General features: G+C 40.5%; 1 protein-coding gene across 10 annotated transcripts in view; it reads right to left on the bottom strand.

Annotated features, from left to right (window-relative positions):
* Window positions 1-21330, bottom strand: part of CTDSPL2 (CTD small phosphatase like 2) — a 107804-nt gene that overhangs the window by 46147 nt on the left and 40327 nt on the right. Inside the window, exon 1 of one of the 10 annotated variants that reach the window (XM_054452016.2) lies at window positions 3868-3979. The exons of the other annotated variants lie outside the window; for them this stretch is intronic. The gene's annotated coding sequence lies outside the window, so the exon portion shown is untranslated. Of the gene's footprint in view, window positions 1-3867; window positions 3980-21330 lie in introns of those variants that run through there. 10 annotated transcript variants of the gene reach the window in all.

The following is a 21330-nucleotide window of genomic DNA, read 5'->3' as shown; positions in this document are numbered from 1 at the left end:
ACCCAGCTAATTTTTGTATTTTTAGTAGAGACAGGGCATCACCATATTGGTCAGGCTGGTCTCGAACTCCTGACCTCGTGATTCGCCTGCCTCGGCCTCCCAAAGTGCTGGGATTACAGGCATGAGCCACAGCACCTGGCCACATGAGTGATTTTCTAGTATTACTATAATACTGCCCTACATAATTCCTTACTGTTTTAATGAGACTACCCGAAATCTTTTGGTAAGGATTAGATCTTCAAATTTATATATTATATATAATTGATACATATAATCAACATTCTCATCTCTACTTTTTTGTATTTAATGTTTTTACCCTACAGCAACTAATAAAATGCACTAACATATATTTTCTAAAAGTTGGACATTGCTGCATTATTTCTGAAACAAAACTTGGCATTGTAAATGGTGAAAATTACAATAGCATACAATAATGCCTCAGTGATCCACAATAAAATCCTTCAAATTCTGACCATGTACTATTCTCCTGTATTTTAAAATGAGGATCAGGGAGCCTCCTATCACAAACATGGAATCTTCATTATCAAAAAATACAGGAGCTCTCTTTATAAAGTCTTTCAAGAACAGAAATAATACAGCAAAGTTTCAACTACATTAAGTCCTAGCCTCCCCCTGAAATGTCCTAGTACAGCTGCTATAAGATACATACATACATTCATGAAAACCTTGCATTCTGCAACAATAAAAGTAACAAAACTTATGGAAAAAATGGGTCCAGAAGAGGAGAGAGGTATGTTGGGGCAGATTAGTTCATGCCCCTGTAACTTTGTAACCACAGCACTAACAAAAACAATGATTGGAGCTGGGCTTGGTGACACATGCCTGTAATCTCAGCTACTTGGGAGACTTGGGTGGGAGCTCAGGAGTTCAAGGCTGCAGGGAGCTATGACTGCATCACTGCACCCCAGCCTGGGCAACAAAGTGAGACCCTGTCTCTAAAACAACAACGACTGGGACCACCAGAGATAACTTGGACATCCCTACCCAAGTAAGGCAGCTAAGAGGGCTGGAATGCTACCTCAGGGGATAATAAAGCATACTAAAAACAATGAAGTAGAAACAGGGGCTTATGGGAGAAGTGAAGCTTTAAGCTAGCAGGGCTGCTGTTAAGTTGGGCACAAAAGGAAATGCAAACTGCCACATGTGAAGAGTCCCTGCTAGACCAGGGTGTACCTCTCTGGAGAGAGACTGTCTGCTGCAGATTATCACTTTTAATTAAAAATAAAAACAGGTCAGGAACTGTGGCTGAAGCCTGTAATCCCAGCACTTTGGGAGGCCGAGGCAGGCAGATCACCTGAGGTTGGGAGTTCTGGACCAGCCTGACCAACATAGAGAAATCCTGTCTCTACTAAAAATACAAAATTAGCCAGGCAAGGTGGTGCATGCCTATAATCCCAGCTACTTGGGAGGCTGAGGCAGAAGAATCGCTTGAACCCGGGAGGTGCAGGTTGTGGTGAGCTGAGATCATGCCATTGCACTTCAGCCTAGGCAACAAGAGCGAAACTCCATCTCAAAAAATAAAAATAAAAATACAGGTGAAAGGACTTGCGCCTATGTAGCAGCTGAACTGGAGGCTTTTTACTTTCCTGATGAAGAGAATATCAAATTCAACTCTAATTATTCAGTTTGTTGTCTGGTTTAGAAGAAAATCATCTACAACCCCCCCCCCCAACTATGTTATTGATACTACTCCCCTGTTTACCAATAGTGAGTAAGCTAAATAATATTATTGTAGGGGCACCACATATTGTTGCAGAACAGACTATAAGGCAGTCACTTTAGAACACATTCAAATACTTCAGGTTACATGTCTAAAACGGAAGAGGAAGCTATTAAGGTCAAGACTAAAATTCTGCAGTCACTGACAGTAAAATCGTACTCTTCAGAATAATTCATTGAAATGCCTGATGATCCAATCCTTTCTTTCCCCCCAGTAGAGACAGGGTCTTGCTATGTTGTCTAGACTGGTCTTGAACTCCCAGCCCCAAGCAATCCTCCTGCCTCAGCCTCCCAAAGTGCTGGGATTACAGGCATGAGCCATGGTGCCCAGCCTGATGATCCAATTCTGAAAGACAATTTGTCACCCAATCCTAGTCTTCTGTGAACATTCAACTGTAAAACTTGGGTATACTTTGAACATGGTAGGATTTTTTAGAAGAGGAAGACGAACTAGGAAAGACACAGTTTCTACATTACTATATAAGCTGTTTCACTAAATACAATAATCCTACGATGTCTTCTCTAAAATCTGTATTTTTCTTTTTTTTTTTTTTTCCATGGAGGCAGGGTCTCTCTCTGTCGCCCATGCTGGAGTGTAGTAGCACAATCATGGCTCACTACAGCCTCAAACTCCTCGGCTCAAGCATTCTTCCTGCCTCAGCCTCCCAAGCAGCTAGGAATACAGACACATAACATCATGCCCTGTTAATGTTTTTATTTTTTGTAGAGACAGGGTCTCGCTATGTTGCCCAGGCTGGTCTCAAACTCCCAGCCTAAAGCTATCCTTCCACTTCAGTGCAAAATTTGTATTTTTCCAAGTTGTCTCTAAGATAGGTAATTAAGGGGAAAATCACGGGAAGGTGTTCTTAAATATATGAACCCCCATGTAAATACAGAGAACTGAAAAGGCAAGAAAAACCCATGGGCAACATTTACAACGAAACCAGAAGACAAGGTATCCCCCACACTCAAAAATGCAAGCAGATGAGGGCAAACCAACAGGCACAATAACTAAATGTCCATATATACCACTGCAAAGGAAAACAGAAGTAAGCAACAAGTGAGGTGGCACACCTGAGAACAGAAGCCCCAAATACCTAACAGGCAGGTAGTCACTGGAAACCACAGCAGGCCAATTTGAGAATAGCAAATGAAATAAGGGGGAGGGGAGTTGGGGAGTTGCTGTCCAATCCAATAGCATAGGGGGTCTATGGCAAGAATTGAAATGACAGGAACAGTCTGCTCCTATGAACTCTTGAAACTGACCAACTATGGCCCCCTTCTAGAACAAGTTTCCATACTCAGGAGGAAGTATTGGGAGTGGAATCAAATGTGAGTAGGGCAGGCACAGAGAGAAAAGAAAGAGAAATTCCAAATAAACACATGGTAGAAATAAAAGACAAAACTCAAAAAGCATCACTAATATTTAAAAACACGACATAAAAACAAAATTTGTTCAAAGAGATACCCTGAACTACACAACTTTCTGAAAATTCAGAAAAACTAATTTAACATAAAAATGAGCAAGAAAGTATAGATATCAAATCCCACACAATATAATGAAACACACATGGAGCAGAATAATACCTCTATAGATAAAGAACACATGTCAGAAAAACATGCATAGGGAAAAGATAAAAATTACAATCTTCTATTTCAAAATCAGACAAAATGAGAAAATATGAGGCTGGTGTGGAGGCTCAAGTCTGTAATTCTAGCACTTTGGGAGGTCGAGGCAGGAGTATCACTTGAGGCCAGGAGTTTGAGATCAGCTTGGGCAACATAGCAAGATCCCATTTCTACACAAAAATTTAAAAATTAGCCAATCATGATGGCACGTGCCTATAGTCCCAGCAACTCAAGAGGCTGAGGCAAGAGGATCACCTGAGCACAGGAGTTAGAGACTGCAGTGAGCCATGATCATGCCACTGCACTCCAACCTGGGCAACAGAGCAAGATCCTGTCTCAAAAAAAAAAAAGGAAAGAAAATATGATGAGACATACAGCAGAGGAAGAAAAACTCAGAAACTAAGACAGAACAAAAAAATTCAAAAACTTTTACAAATCATTTCAGAAATAAAGACTATACTACAAGGGGCCCAAGAGAGAGTAAACAAAAGATTATACCTTATAAGAAAGAGGGTAAAATGAACAACTTTGTTATTTTGAGAGCCAGGGTTTCACTAAGTTGCCCAAACTGGTCTCGAATTCCCAGGTTCAAGCAATCCTCCTGCTTCAGCCTCCTGAGTAGTCAGGACTATAGCTGTTGGCCACCACACCTGGCAAGGGAGAAAACTTGTTTTTGTTTTTTTTTTTGTTTGTTTTTTTTTTTTAAAGAAATGAAGACAGACATAAAAAGAAATGAAGAAAATGTAAAAGCCAGGAGTGGCATGTCAATTCAAGACACGTTTTATTATTTTTTATTTGTTTTTGAGACAGGCTGGATAGTCGTCACCCAGGCTAGAATGCAGTCAGTTGGCTCCGCCTCCTGGGTTCAAGCAATTCTTCTGCCTCAGCCTCCCAAGTAGCTGGGATTACAGGCGCCGGCCACCACGCCCAGCTAATTTTTGTATTATTAGTAAAGATGGGGTTTCGCCATGTTGGTCAGGCTGGTCTTGAACTCCTGACCTGAAGTGATCTGCCTGCCTTGGCCTCCCAAAGTGCTGGGATTACAGGCCTGCGCCACCACGCCCCGGCTCAATCCAAGACATGTTCTAATTTAGCAATTTAAAACCTCCCAAGAAGCTGGGATTACAGGTGCCTGCCACCATGCCGAGGAAATTTTTGTATTTTTTTTTTTTAGTAGAGACGGTTTCATCATATTGGCCAGGCTGGTCTCAAACTCCTGACCTCAGGTGATCTGCCTGCCTCAGCCTCCCAAAAGTGCTGGGATAATAGGCGTCAGTCACCATGCTCAGCCCCATCAATCTTTTCCAAGGAATTCACTACAAAAATGAGCTTCAGACAATGATGCTAAGACTAAGCATAAACATCAAGCACATCAAACAGATGGAGAACCTGTAGAACTAAGACAAATTTGAATAAAGGATAGCATGTAATGAGTATGTGCTCAAAAAACGTAGATATAAAACTAAGAAAATTGGTGAGAGACACATAATAAATGAAGTTCTGCAGGCATCAGATAAATAGTACCAGATAAAATCCTAAATGCGTTGGGCGAATAATATAATGGAAAATATGTAAACACATATAAAAGATCTTTGTGTTAAGTATTTTTTTTTTTTTTTGAGACTACGCTTCGCTCTTGCTGCCCAGGCTGGAGAACAATGGCATGATCTCGGCTCACCACAACCTCCGCCTCCCAGGTTCAAGTGATTCTCCTGCCTCAGCCTCCCAAGTAGCTGGCATTACAGGCATGCGCCACCATGCCCAGCTAATTTTTTGTATTTTTAGTAGAGACAGGGTTTCTCCATGTTGGTCAGGCTGGTCTCAAACTCCTGACCTCAGGTGATCTGCCCAGCTTGGCCTCCCAAAGTGGTGGGATTACAGGCATGAGCCACCGCGCCTGGCAAGTACTTTTTTTTTTTTTTTTAAAGACAGGGTCTTGCCCTGTCACCAAGGCTGGAGTGCAATGGCATGATCTTAGCTAACTGCAGCCCCGACCTCCCAGGCTCAAGTCATCCTTCCACCTCAGCCTCCCAAGTAGCTGGGACTACAGGCACACACCACCAAGTCCAGCAAATTGAAAACAAAATTTTTTTGTAGAGACGGGGTTTTGCTATGTTGCCCAGGCTAGTCTGGAACTCCTGAGATCAAGGGATCCACCCACCTTGGCCTCCCAAAGTGCTGGGGTCACAGGTATGAGCCACTGCCCCTGGCCCCCTTTTCCCCCCTTTTTATTAAAGACAGGGTCTTGCTCTGTCACTCAGGCTAGAGTGCAGTGGTACAATCTCACCTCACTGCAGCCTTTGTCTCCTGGGATCGAGTGATCCTCCCACCTCAGCCTCTGAAGTAGCTGGGACTACAGGTGTGCAGCACCACGCTCGACTAATTTGTTTTTAAAAGTTTTTGAAAAGACGAGGTCTTACTATGTTGCACAGGTTGGTCTCGAAATCCTGGGCTCAAGCGATCGTTTCACCACAGCCTTCCAAAGTCCTAGGATTAAAGGCATAAGCCACGGTGCCCAACCTTGTGTTGCACACTTCTACTGTGCTCTTATTAATTATCTAGTTATACCTGCTATAATCTCTGTAACTTCATTATGATTTAGTAAATTATTATCTTGCAATTTCAAAATGTTTCGATATAAAGTAATGTATCACATAACAACTGGGATATGTTTTGAGAAGAGCATCTTTAGCAATTCCATCATTGTACAATCATACAGCATATTCACACAAACCAAGATGATATTGTCTACCACACACCTATCGCTCCTAGGCAACCCACCTGTTCAGCATACTACTATACTGAATACTGTAGGCAATTATAACAAAATGTTAAGTACTCATGTACCTAAACACAGAAAAAAGTACAGTAAAAATATGGTATTATAACCTTATTGGACCCTAAGGTGGTCCATGCTGACCTAAACATCATTATGTGGCACCTGACTGTGTATATATATATATGTGAAAACACAGCAAGAGTACTCTCCTGCTTTTGCTTTGCAATAATATATTTATTTAAAATACATTTACTTCTAAATTTTAAGTTTTACATAAAAGTTATTTCAGAATTTAGTAATATTTTAAAATAAAATTTGTGGCCGGGTGCGGTGGCTCATGACTGTAATCCCAGCACTTTGGGAGGCCAACGCAGGCAGATCACGAGGTCAGGAGATCGAGACCATCCTGGCTAACACAGTGAAACCCCGTCTCTACTAAAAAATACAAAAAATTAGCCGGGCATGGTGGCGGGTGCCTGTAGTCCCAGCTACTCAGGAGGCTGAGGCAGGAGAATGGCATGAACCCAGGAGGTGGAGCTGGCAGTGAGCCGAGATCGTGCCACTGCACTCCAGCCTGGGCGACACAGCAAAGACTCCGTCTCAAAAAAAAAAAAAAAAAAAAAAAAAAATGTAACTTTTTAATACTTAATAATGAATCATTAGGTTACAACAGGGAGGTAAGAAGAGCTGTGATTTCAATCCATTGCTGCACTGCTGAAAAATAAGAAACTGACATATAGGATTCTCTGACTCACAAAGCAGTAAATCTATTCCAGAGACTCTAGATGCAATTGTAAATAACAAATGAAAGCATGATAAAGGTATCTTCCCTTTGGCTGCATAAGGTTGTCTTACTACATCTTACGTAATAGAACATATGTAAATAGATGAGACTTATTTAAATGGTGACAATTTAGTATACTGTCATTTGAGAACAATCAGTTTTTTAAAAAGGAATTTAATATTTTAAATATATACACAATGAGTTCTTTAAAAGCAAAAAGTGGTTACAGTTTTTCAAACTAAAATTGAAAAAGCCTCTGAAGAATTTTTTTTTTTTTTTTTTTTTTTTTTTTGAGACAGAGTCTTGCTCTGTTGCCCATGCTGGAGGGCAGTGGCATGATCTAGGCTCACTGCAAACTCCACCTCCCAAGCTCAAGCGATTCTCCCACCTCAGCCTCCCGAGTAGCTGGGATTACAGGTGCCCACCACCACACCCAGCTAATTTTTGTATTTTTAGTAGAGATGGGGTTTCACCATATTGGCCAGACTGGTCTCGAACTCCTGACCTCAGGTGATCCACCCTCCTCGGCCTCCCAGAGTGCTGGGATTATAGGTGTGAGCCACCGCGCCCAGCCTGAAGAATCTTAAAGTTATCACACTGCATTGGTTGAAAAGGGGTAAACAATATCAGAGAGATAAATCTTTGCATAGTAGATAGTGCTGAAAGTCTGCTAGATAAAAAGTCAATAAAAGAAGCATGCCCTCCCATTTTCCAATGCTAAGTTAAATCACTGAATGAAAGATTTATCTTCAAACATAAAAAAAGAAGTAATATCTAGTATGTAGAGAATTGTACTTCTGTGCTTTATTAACGTGGCCGGACTTGGTATTTTGCCTACATGTATTTATTTGATACCAGCACCAACTAATTATCAGAGTTTTGTTACTGTGAATGCATGGTAGCAAACACAAGTGGTGAATCCATTTATTTATTTATTTATTTATTTATTTATTTATTTATTATTTATTCATTGTCTTTCAGTCCATTCTAGAACAACTTGTGTTAACATTTGTGCTAGTTATGCAAGAGCAACGGTGTATATAGTAACTGGCACCTTAAGACAAATCAAGGCACTGAAACCCAACAGTCATTGTATTCTTTTCTTTTGAGATGGAGTCACCCAGGCTGGAGTGCAATGACGTGATTTTGGCTCACTGCAACCTCCGCCTCCCGGGTTCAAGCAATTCTCCTGCCTCAGCCTCCCAAGTAGCTGGGATGACAGGCATGTGCCACCATGCCCAGTTAATTTTTATATTTTTAGGAGATAGAGCTTCACTATGTTGGCCAGGCTGGTCTCGAACTCTTGACCTCAGGTGATCCACCTGCCTCAGCCTCCCAAAGTGCTGGAATTACAGGCGTGAGCCACCAAGCCTGGCCCATTGCATTCTTTATTGCCACGTTTAGCAAGTTGGGAGAGCCAGTTCCTCTCAAGAAAGTTCTTTCTTCTTTTTTAAAACAAAGACGACAGTCTCACTTTGTTACCCAAGCTGGAGTGCAGCGGTGTGATCTCGACTCACTGCAACCTCTGCCTCCTGGGTTCAAGCGATCTCCCGCCTCAACCTCCTGAGTAGCAGGGACTACAGGCGGGTACCACCATGCCCAGCTAATTTTTTGTATTTTAGTAGAGATAGGGTTTCACCATGTTGCCCAAGCTGGTCTTGACTCCTGAGCTCAGGCAATCCGCCCTCTGCCCTCCTCGGCCTCCTAAAATGCTAGGATTACAAGAGTTACAGGCGTGAGCTACCGCACCTGGCCCCAAGAAAGTTCTTGGTAAAGCTGTAAAACTGTTAAATCTCGGCCTTTATATATGAGTCTTAACATTCTGTGGGTGGTGGCTCACTCCTGTAATCCCTGCACTTTGGGAAGGCGAGGCAGGTAGACTGCCTGAGCCCAGAAGCTGGAGACCAGCCTGGGCAACATGGCGAAACCCCATCTCTTATAAAATATAAAAATTAGCCAGGTGTGGTGATGCAAACCTGTAGTCCCAGCTAGCTGAGGCGTGAGGATCACCTGAGCCTGGGAAATGGGAGTTAAAACAATGCGGGTTAAAAACAATAAGATACTCTACCCCTGTAGAAAGACTAAAGTTAAAAAGATTGACAATATCAAATACTGGTAAGAATGTGAGCAAGGGAAACTGCTTGAAATTGTTAAATGGAATGTTAGATGGTGAAATGGCTGGGCAGTTTCTCAAAAGTTAAAAAGTGTCTTCAACAAATGGTGTTGGGACTTAATGAAAATGAACATGCAAAATAATGAAGATGACTTCTAACCTCACACCATCTATAAAAATTAACTCAAATGTATCAAAGAGCTAAAAGTGTAAAACTGACGTAAGAAAATCTAGGGATACGGCTGGATGCAGTGGCTCACGCCTGTAATCCCAGCACTTTGGGAGGCTGGGACGGGTGGATCACAAGGTCAGGAGAACGAGACCATCCTGACTAACACAGTGAAACCCCATCGCTACTAAAAATACAAAAAATTAGCTGGGCGTGGTGGCAGGTGCCTGTAGTCCCAGCTACTAGGGAGGCTGAGGCAGGAGAATGGCGTGAACCCGGGAGGCGGAGCTTGCAGTGAGCTGAGATTCTGCCACTGCACTCCAGCCTGGGCGATAGAGCGAGATTCCATCTCAAAAAAAAAAAGAAAATCTAGGGATAAATCTTTGTCACCCTGATTTTGCCAACAGTTTCTTGGATATAACACCAAAAGCACAAGCAACAAAATAAAAAATAAACAAAGTGGACTTCATCAAAATGTAAAAGTTCTGTGTTTCAGAAGGGGTCCACAGAATAGAAGAAAATATTTGCATATCTCTGAAAAGGGATTTGTATCTAGATTATATCAAGAACTCATGGCTGGGTGTGGTGGCTCACACCTGTAATCCCAGCACTTTGGGAGGCCAAGGTAGGCCGATCTCTTAAGCCCAGGAGTTTGATACCAGCCTGGGCAACATAGTGAAACCCTGTCGCTACAAAAAATACAAAAATTAGGCCTGGCTCGGTGACTCAAGCCTGTAATCCCAGCACTTTGGAAGGCCGAGGCAGGCGGATCACCTGAGGTCAGGAATTCAAGACTGGCCCGGGCAACACGGTGAAACCCTGTCTTCATTAAAAATAAAAAAAATTTGTCGGACGTGGTGGCACGTGCCTGTAATCCCAGGTACTCAGGGGGCTGAGGCAGGGGAATCGCTTGAACGCAGGAGGTAGAAGTTGCAGTGAATAGAGACTGCGCCACTGCACTCCAGCCTGGGTGACAAAGTGAGACTCTGTCTCTAAAAAGTGGGGGAAGAAACTAGCTGGGCATAGTGGCACATGCCTGTAGTCTCAGCTCCTCAGGAGGCTGAGGTGAAGGATCACTTGAGCCCAGGAAGCAGAGATTGCAATGAACCGAGATCATGCCAAAAAACAAACAAACAAACAAAAAACACAAAAAAACACATCTCTTACAACTCAATAATAAAAATAATACAATTAAAATATAGACATTTCTCTAAAGAATGTAAATGGCCAAGAAGTACATAAAAAAGGTACTCCATACCATCAGTCATTAGGGAAATGCAAATCAAAACTACGACATACTGCTTCACACTCACCAGGATGGCTATAATAAAAAAGACAGACAATTACAAGTGTTGATTGTCCTCAAGACAACTGGAATCCTCATATTTTGCTAGTGGGACTGTAAAATGGTGCAACCACTTTGGAAAACAGTCTGGCAGTTCCTTAAAAAGCTAAACACAAAGTTATCATATAACCCAGCAATTCAAGCTCCTACCCAAGACAATGGAAAATAGATGTCCACACAAAAATGTATACATGAATGTTCACAGCATTCTTCATATGGTCAAAATATGAAAAAAACCCAAATGTTCATTAATTGATAAATGGATAATCAAAATGTGGTATATTCATACAACAGAATATTACTTGGCAATAAAAAGGAAATACTGATATAATACATGCCACAACACGGATGTACTTTGTTTTTTCTCTCTCTCTTTTTTTTTCTTTTTAATTTTTATTCAATTCCCAGGACACAGCCCCAGGAGATCCTGAGAACAAATACACCATGGATGCACTTTGAAAACATGCTAAGTGAAAGAAGTCAGACATAATAGACTATGGTTTCATTTACATGAAATGTCCAAAACACAGCAAAATCCATAAAGACAGGAAGCAGATTAGTGACTGCTTAGGGCTAGAGAGGAAGGGGAAATTTAGGAGCTAGAGGTCTCTTTTGAGGGTGATGAAAAATATTCTAAAGTTGAGGCAATGGTTGCACAATTCTGTGCATGTACTAAAAGTACTGAATTTATACTTTAAATGAATGAATGAATGATACTACTATACAACATAGTGCTGTGCCTATACTTTACTATATTACATATTTGAAGTTTTCTAAGACAGTAGATCATAATAAAGGGGCAGGGTAAACTCTGGGAGGTGACAGATACGTTGATGGCCTTGATGATGGTGATGGTTTCACAGGAATATACTTATCCCCAAACTCATACAGCTGTATACATTAAGTACAGCTTTTTACATAAAAAAAATAAGTAAATAAAAGCTTCTACACTCCAAGAAAATGAGTGAATTTTCTGGTATATAAATTATATCACAATAAAGCTGCTACTAAGAAGTTAAGCATACATCTTATGATCCAGCAACATCAATCTTATTTATCCAAATATTCATAACAACTTTATTTATAATAGCCAAAAAACAGAAACAACTTAAATAGACAAACTGTGGTAGACTCACACACAGGAATACTACTCGGGGAGGGGAGGGGAAGGAATAAACTACAGATACATGTGGTAACGCGGAAGAAACCAAAAAATGTATGTTGTGTGTGTGAAGGAAGCAAGATACACTGATTATAATCCTATGAAACTCTATAATGACCTGAGTGGTTGTCTCAGGTGATGTTGGGTATAAAATAAGTATACTTTTTGGTCATGTGCATAAATCTGTCAGAATTCAAGAAAACATACACTTTGAACAGGTGTATTTTACTGTGTTTAAGGTTTTTTTTTGAGAAGTCAATATAGGAGGATAAATAAAATTCTAAAAAATAGCTAGTTCACTCAAATGACAGGAAAAGAGAAACAAAAGATGGGACAAATCCAGAATACACAGTAAGACAGAAGACATTAAACTCAAACGTATTAATAATTACATTAAATATAAATAGACAAAATATGCCAATGTAGGCTGGGCGTGGTGGCGCACACCTGTAATCCCAGCACTTTAGGAGGCCAAGGTGGGTGGATGATCTGTGGTCAGGAGTTCAAGACCAGTCTGGCCAACATGGTAAAATACTGTCTCTACTAAAAATATAAAAATTAGCTGGGAGTGGTGGCAGGTGCCTGTAATCCCAGCTACTCGGGAGGCTGAGGTAGGAGAATTGCTCGAATCCAGGAGGTGGAGGTTGCAGTGAGCCAAGATTGCGCAGCTGCACTCCAGCCAGGATGACAGAGCAAGACTCTGCCTTTAAAAAAAAAAAAAAAAAAAGCCAATGTAAGTATATATACACAGGTTTTATAAAGGCTGGAAAAAGATATATCGTGCAAATAGTAAGAAAGAAAACTGTATGGCTATATCAATATTAAAATAAACTTCAAGACAAATATTACTTGAGATAATGAGATATCATAATATTGACAAGAACAAGTCATACGCTTATAAATACATGAAGCTTCAACATAACATACATGAAGCAAATATTGACAGATAAGTGAAGTAGACAAATGCACAAAAATAAGTGATTTTAACATCCCTCTCTTAATAACCAATAAAACAAGTACATTAAAAAATAAGATAGCTGACTATGCAGTCGCCATTCTTTTTTTTTTTTGAGACGGAGTCTCGCTCTGTCGCCCAGGCTGGAGTGCAGTGGCGTGATCTTGACTCACTGCAAGCTCCGCCTCCCGGGTTCACGCCATTCTCCTGCCTCAGCCTCCCAAGTAGCTGGGACCACAGGCGCCCGCCACCACACCCGGCTAATTTTTTTGTATTTTCAGTAGAGACGGGGTTTCACTGTGTTAGCCAGGAAGGTCTTAATCTCCTGACCCTGTGATCCACCCACCTCGGCCTCCCAAAGTGCTGAGATTATAGGCGTGAGTCACCACGCCCGGCCGCCATTCTTTTGTTTCTTTACTTCTTTAATAAACTTGCTTTCACTTTAAAAGAAGATATAGAAAATTAGAATATTATCAACCAATTGGATCTAATTGATATTTATAGAATACTGCACTGAAAAACTCCAAAATATCACCATATATTCCCAAATACATATAGAACATTCAACAAGATAGAATACATGCTAGTAAGTACCAAAAAATATCAAAGAAATCAAATTATACAGAGTATATTAATATTCTTGAATCAAAATGAATAATCCATGGGTCAAAATAAATCACAAGAAAAATGAAGTAATAAAAAATAGTGTATCAAAATATATGGCATATAGAGAAAGAAGTACTTTAAAATTCATACCTTTAAATACCTACATTAGAAAAAAAGAAAAGTGTAAAATTAATGTTCTAATCGAGGAAGTAGCAAGCTACAGCCATAGGCAAAATTCAGCACACTAATTGTTTCATATGGGCAAGAAAGTAAACATATTTTTTGTAATTATAAATAGTTGGAGGAAAATACATTAAAAGAACAAGAATATTTCATGGCACATGAAAACTATATGAAATTCAAATACAGTAGTTCCCCCTTATGCTCACTTGATACCTTTCAAAACCCTCCAGTGGCTGCCTGAAACCACAGATAGTGCCAAACACTACATATACTGTTTTTTCCTCCATATATATACACCTATGATAAACCTTGAGTTATAAATTAGACACAGTAAGAGATTACCAATAAAATAGAACAATTATCAGCATCACTAGTCTTGTACTCTGGGGCCATTATTAAGTAAAATATGGATTAATTGAATACAAACAGAGTGGTATCTACACAGCTGATCTGATAAACAAGAAAGCTACTAAGTGACTAACAGGATTACAGCATATACATATGGATACTTGGGCAAAGGGATGATTAATGTCCCAGTTGGGATGGAGCAGGATGATGTAAGATTTTATCATGCTACTCAGAAAGGTGTCTAATTTAAAACTTACCAATTATTTCTGAAATTTCCCATTTAATATTTTCAGACCCTGGCAACCACAGGTAACTAAAACTATGGAACACAAAACCAAAGATGGGGGGAACTACTGTACCAGTGCCCAAAGCCATGTTCATTCATTTATGTAGCCGTCTACAGTGGCAGTTGAATAGTAGCTGCAACAGAGACAATATTGTCCACAAAGCCTAAAATATTTCTTACCTGAAATATTTACAGAAAAAGTTTACTGATATCTGATTTAAGCTCTCACTTCGAGAAGCTACAAAAGTAAATCAAATTGAAAACAGAAAATACTGAAAATAGTGGAAATCAATTAAACAGAATGAACAGTTAATATTAAAAATCCCTTTGAACGAATAATGAAATTGATAAACCCAAGCAAGACTCATCAAAATAAAGATCGATAAATTATCTAGATTAGGAATGAAAACAGGAGCACCATTACAAATTCTATAGACAGTATTAAATTAATAAATACCGACAAAATATGATGTCAAATAAATCAACTTAAATTCCTTAAAAACATGTATGACTAAAACAAACAACAAAGAGAAAAGCTAAATAATCTCATCTATATTAGAGAAACTAAATTACAGTAAAAGATATCCCACAAAGAAAATTCCAGTTACATTTTAGAAATCCCACTCCAGAATTCAACAGTGAATTCTGCCAAATATTTAAGAATGAAATAATATCAATCAAACACAAGCTCTTTCAGAAGAGGAGGAACAGTCCTCAACTTGTTTTATGGCACTAGCTTAATCTTAATCCCAAAATTTAAAAACATTACAAATCAAGACAAAACTACAGAATAAATCCTCCATGAATACAGATATAAAAATTCTTTCAAAAAAAATCCCCAGCAAATCAACTCCAAGTTATGATTTTCCATTCAAAAAAAATTTATGTACTACTCTACATTAAAAGAATAAGAGGGGCCTGCCACAATGACTCATGCCTGTAATCCCAGCACTTCGGGAGGCCGAGGAGAGTAGATTACTTGAGGTCAGGAGTTCAAGACCAGCCTGGCCAACATGGTGAAAACCCATCTCTACTAAAAATACAAAAAATTAGCCAGGCATGGTGTCACGTGCCTGTAATCCCAGTTACTTGGGAGACTAAGGCAGGAGAACTGCTTGAACCTAGGAGGCAGAGGTTGTGGTGAGCTGAGATCGCACCACTGTACTCCAGCCTGGGCGAGAGAGTGAGACTCCGTCTCAAAAAAAAATAAAATGAATAAATAAATAAGAAAAGAATAAGAGAAATCTGAAGCCGAAAAGCCTTTGAGAAAACTCAACAACAAAATAAAAACATTTTACAAATAGGAATAGAAGAGAACTTCCACAAACTAATAAAAGATAACTAAGAAAAACATCCAGCCAACATCATATCTAATGGTAAAACAAATTCTCTTCCCCTAAGGACAAGGCAAGGGTGTTGGCTCTCACCACTTCTACTGAACATGGTACTACAGATCCTAACCAATGTAATAAGTGAAGAAAAAAATAAGTCCCAGTGATGACAAAGGGTAAGCAAAACTCATTATTTGGCATATAACATAATTATATATGCATAAAACAAGACAGAACCCTAGTTCCTTTAGTGGAGAACAGTATTTAGAAACCAAGATCTGGGTGCTACGTGCACACAGTTCAGCAGACAGAGCAAGGAAATAGAATCATGTGCCACACAATGTTTCGGTCAACAGCAGACCACATATAGAACAGTGGTCTCATAAGATTATAATACTCTATTTTTACTGTACCTTTTCTATGTTTAGCTATGCTGAGAAACCTAAATACTTAACACTGTGTTACAACTGCCCATGATAATCAGTACAGTAACATTATGTTTTGTTTTTTTTTTTTGGAGACAGAGTCTCACTCTGTCACCCAGGCTGCAGTGCAGTGGTGCAATCTCGGCTCACTGCAAGCTCCGCCTCCTGGGTTCACGCCATTCTCCTGCCTCAGCCTCCCAAGTAGCTGGGACTACAGGCGCCCGCCACCGCGCCCAGCTAATTTTTTTTTTTTTATTTTTAGTAGAGACGGGGTTTCACTGTGGTCTCGATCTCCTGACCTCATGATCCGCCCACCTCGGCCTCCCAAAGTGCTGGGATTACAGGCGTGAGCCACACCTGGCCAATCAGTACAGTAACATTCTGTACAGGTTTGTAGCCTAGGAGCAAAAAGCTATACCACACAGCCTAGATAAGTAGTAGAATACACCATCCAGATTCACATAAGTACTATGATGTTCACATGATGACAAAATTGCCAATTAATGTATTTCAGATTGTCAAGTGACACATGACTAAATATAAATACATGCTTGTGTGTGTGGTGGTGGGAAGAGAATGAATGAATATGAATGAATCTTACTGTCATTTCCTCCATAAATTCAACCAGTTAGTGTGAGCTGATTTTTTTTTCATTCCATAGTAAGTGGCAAATTACCTCAATTAATCAAGTAGTTAAAGAACACAACTAAAGAAACTTAATAAGGCCGGGTGTGGTGGCTCATGCCTGTAATCCCATTACGGGAGGCCAAGGCGGGTGAATCACTTGAGGTCAAGAGTTCTGGCCAGGCGTGGTGGCTCATGCCTGTAATCCCAGCACTTTGGGAGGCTGAGGCGGCTGGATCACCTGAGGTCAGGAGTTCGAGACCGGCATGGCCAACATGGTGAAATCCCGTCTCTACTAAAAATACAAAAAAATTAGCCAGGCATGGTAGTGGGTGCCTGTAATCCAAGCTACTCAGGAAGTTGAGGCAGGAGAATTGCTTGAACCCAGGAGATGGAGGTTGCAGTGAGCCAACATGGTCCCACTGCACTCCAGCCTGGGTGACAGAGTGAGACTCTGTCTTAAAAAAGAGTTCAAGACCAGCCTGGCCAACATGGTGAAACCCTGTCTCTACTAAAAATACAAAAAATTAGCCAGGCACGGTGGCACATGCCTGTAATCCCAGTTACTCGGGAAGCTGAGGCAGGAGAATCGCTTAAAACCAGCAGATGGAGGTTGCAGTGAGCCAAGATTGTGCCACTGCACTCCAGCCTGGGCGACAGAGCAAGACTCCGTCCAAAAAAAAAAAAAGAGGAGGAGGAAAATTCCCAAATAAAACTACAAAGTTTGGCAAATCAGAGCTAAAGAGTTTGAACAAAGTCTTCATCTAATCATGTTTTTCAAACTAAGAAATGCAACCCATCAATGTATTATCAAATCAATTTAAATTAATACAATCACCTTTAGAAGAAACAAAACAGAAAAGAAAAATCAGAGCACATCACATAAATCAAGGGTGATTTTTGTTTTACATGTAAGTATTAGCCATGTGTTTCTTTTTGTAGACCACAGTTAAAAGGTCTAAAAACAGGTATTTCATTAAAACTGCATTCATATGGAAATTTATGATCCTTAACTGTAACATCATTTAGTTAAGAATAGAGGAAAAGGTCATTTTGTTATGAGGAAAACTCTGGAAATACCGTATTTGGAAAAATATAGAGATTCATGGTAGAAAACAAATATATTTTAGTTGTGAGGCCTTCAATTACATATTAGAAATCTCATTGCGCTAAAAAGCAGAAAGGCTGCACATGAACAATTCCTGAATAATCCTGCTGATAATTTCATAAATCTGAAGTCTTTGAATCACAAAATCTGTATTTGAGAGACCAAAGATTTCATTCACACTGAATAGTGTCACCCCAAAGTTTTATGTTGAAGCCCTAACCTGAATACTTCAGAATGTGACCATATTTGAAGATAGGGCCTTTAAAAAAGTAATTAAAAGGGTTTTCTTGCCAGGTGTGGTGGCTCACGCCTGTAATCCCAGCACTTTGGGAGGCTGAGGCAGGCAGATCACTTAATGTCAGGAGTTCAAGACCAGCCTGGGCAACATGGCAAAACCCCGTCTCTATTAAAAATACAAAAAGTGGCTGGGTGTGGTGGCACACGCCTGTAATTCCAGCTATCCAGGAGGCTGAGGCACGAGAAACCGCTTGAATCCAGGAGACAGAGGTTGCAATGAGCTGAGATAGCGCCACTGCATTCCAGCCTGGGCGACAGAGCGAGACTCTGTCTCACATACACACACAAAAAAAGGAGGATTTCTTCAGGTGGCCCCTAAAGAAGTATGACCAGTGTCTGTAAAAATGCAGACACAGACCATACACAGGCCGAAGACTGACCATGTGAGGGGTGTGAGGGGCAGCCATCTATAAGTCAAGAACAGAGATCTAAGAAGGAAGCATGTTGGCCAACATCTTGTTCTTGGACTTCTAGACAGTGTCCAGCCCTTTGACAGAGAATAATAAAGGAGGAAAAATACAGGTATCAGTTAAATACATCTGGGTTTAAATCCTAGCAGCGTCACTTATTGGAGATGCAGTAGTATACAGTGGTTAGGAGTGTAGGCTCCGGAGCCAGGTAAACTAGGCTCCAGCTTTGCCACTTAAAACTAAGCAACTTTGCACAAGTTATTATTTAACCTCCCTGTGCCTCAGCTTCCTCATTTGTAATAGAAAAGTAACACCTATCTCATATGGTTTGTAAGGCTTAAATTATTACACTTTAAACACTGAGGACAGTGCTTGGCAAATAGTAACTGCTCAATAACTATAAGTAGGAGCTGTCGCGGGCGTAGTGGCACATGCCTGTAGTACCAGCTACTCGGGAAGCTGAGACAGGAGAATCACTTGAACCCAGGAGGTGGAGGTTGCAGTGAGCAGAGATCACGCCATTGCACTCCAGCCTGGGCAACAAGAGTGAAACTGCATCTCAAAAGAAAAAAAGTAAAAGCTGTCGTATTGGTCTTCATTGTTATTTTTTAACCTGGGTAGGTTATTATTATAATTATTGTTGTTATTGTTACTATTGACACTGCAAATTACCTAAATTCACTAAGTCTGTTGTTCTCATCTATAAAACATCAAAAGATGGTTAATATTCAATAGGTTTTAGCTGTGAACTCCTACCCAAATTTTGAAAAAGACAATGACACTGTATTTAAGATACATACATAAGCAAGCATTGTCTAGATACTCAAAGCAATTTTAGAATATGTGATTAAGAATATGGTTCATGACATTGTAGATAAGAAAGCAACAATAATTAAAAGCCATATAAGCTCATTAAGACTAATATGTGACAAATTAACCACATTATTTACTCCTAACACAGGATTAGTTGTCTGGGAAAAGACAACTGTGATTTCGCTCCGATTTTAGTAAAGCATTCAAATATTAATTTCAATAATAATCTTATAGAATATGATTTTTAAAATCTGAGTTCAGTTACATTATAAAGTAATACACTATAAAGTGCATTTGTAGCTGTATGAAAAACCTTACCCAAAAATGTTAATTAATAAATAAGACAGCCCAGCACAGTGGCTCATGTCTGTAATCCCAGCACTTGGGAGGCCGAGGTGGGCAGATCACTTGAGGTCAGGAGTTCAAGACCTGCCTGGCCAACATGGCAAAACCCCGTCTCTACTAAAAATACAAAAATCAGCCAGGTATGGTGGCAGGCGCCTACAGTCCCAGCTACCCGGGAGGCTGAGGCAGGAGAATCACTTGAACCCGAAAGGGGGAGGTTGCAGTGGGCTGACATCGTGCCACTGCATTCCAACCTGGGCAACAGAGCAAGATTTCGTCTCAATCAATCAATCAACATTAGCTTACAAACAGATTTTTGCCCGATCTTATGTAATATCTTTGAGTAATGAGGCATTAATGAAAGATCTTAGATTTAGTTAAAACAAAAAAAGAAACTTGGACAAAAATTTCTATAGAAAAATCCTCCTGAGTGGCTGGGCACGATGGCTCACGCCTGTAATCCCAACACTTTGGGAGGCTGAGGCGGGCAGATTACTTGAGGCCAGGAGTTCAAGACCAGCCTGGGCAACATGGTGAAACCCCGTCTCTACAAAAATACAAAAATTAGCTGGGCATGGTGGCACACACCTATAGTTCCAGCTACTTTGGATGCTGAGGAAAAGGATCGCTTGAGACCAAGCGGCAGAGGTTGCAGTAAGCTGAGATCGTGCCACTGCACTCCAGCCTGGGCAACAGACCGAGCCTCCGTCTCAAAAAAAAAAAAAAAAAGTCCTGAGTGTTCTAGTTCAAGGGTCCCCAGCCTCTGGGCCATGGAACGATACCAGTCCATGGCCTGTTAGGAACGAGGCCACAGAGAAGGAGGTGAGCGGTGAGCCAGCAAGCATTACTGCCTAAGCCGTATCTCCTGTCAGATCAATAGTAGCCAATTCTCATAGGAGCACGAACTCTAGTGTGAATTGTGCATATAGAGGGATCTACACTGTATGCTCCTTATGAGAATCTAATGCCTGATGATCTGAGGTGGATCAATTTCATCCCCAAACCATTAACTAAACCCCACCCTGGCTGACCTGGTCCCTGGAAAAAGTCTTCCCTGAAACCAGCTGCTGGTGCCAAAACGGTTGAGGACTGCTGTTCTAGTTGACATGAGCCAAAATTTGCTGACCAACAGAGATTAAGCTACTAAAGAAGGACAAAAGTATAATTTAACATAAAACCACAGTAACAGCAACAATTCAGCCAGGCGCAGTGGCTCACACTTTGAGAGGTCCAGGCAGGCAAACAGCTTGAGACCAGGAGTTTGTGACCAGCCTGAGCAACATGGTGAAGCCTTGCCTCTATTAAAAACTACAAGTAATTAGCCAGACATAGTGGCAAAAGCCTGTAGTCCCAGCTACTTGGGATGCTGAAGTGGGAGCATCACCTGAGCCGGGAAGTCGAGGCTGCAGTGAGCTGTGACTGCACAACTGCACTCTAGCCTGGGCAATGGGAATGAAAGAAACAATTCACTGTCAAAAGAAGTATGCTGATCCTTGAACAACCTGGGTTTGAACTGTATTGGTCCATTAATACACAAATTTTCTGCCACCTCTGTGACAGAAAGACCAACCCCTCCTCTTCCTCAGCCTAGAAGATAATGAGGATAAGACCTTTATGATGCTCTACTTCCACTTAAATAATAAACATATTTTCTCTTCCTTATGATTTTCTTAATAACATTTTCTTTTTTTCTAGCTTACTTTATTGTAAGAATACAGTACAAAGCCAGGTGTGTAATACCAACACTTTGACAGGCCAAGGTGGGATGACTGCTTGAGGTCAGGAGTTCAAGACCAGCCTGGGCAATATAAATGAGACCTCATCTCTTAAAAAAAAAAAAAAAGGGAGAGAAATTTTAAAAATAGCTGGGCATGGTGG

Source organism: Pongo pygmaeus, chromosome 16 (assembly GCF_028885625.2).
Source record: "Pongo pygmaeus isolate AG05252 chromosome 16, NHGRI_mPonPyg2-v2.0_pri, whole genome shotgun sequence".
Classification (NCBI taxonomy): domain Eukaryota; kingdom Metazoa; phylum Chordata; class Mammalia; order Primates; family Hominidae; genus Pongo; species Pongo pygmaeus.
This window is presented reverse-complemented; position numbering and strand designations above follow the sequence as displayed.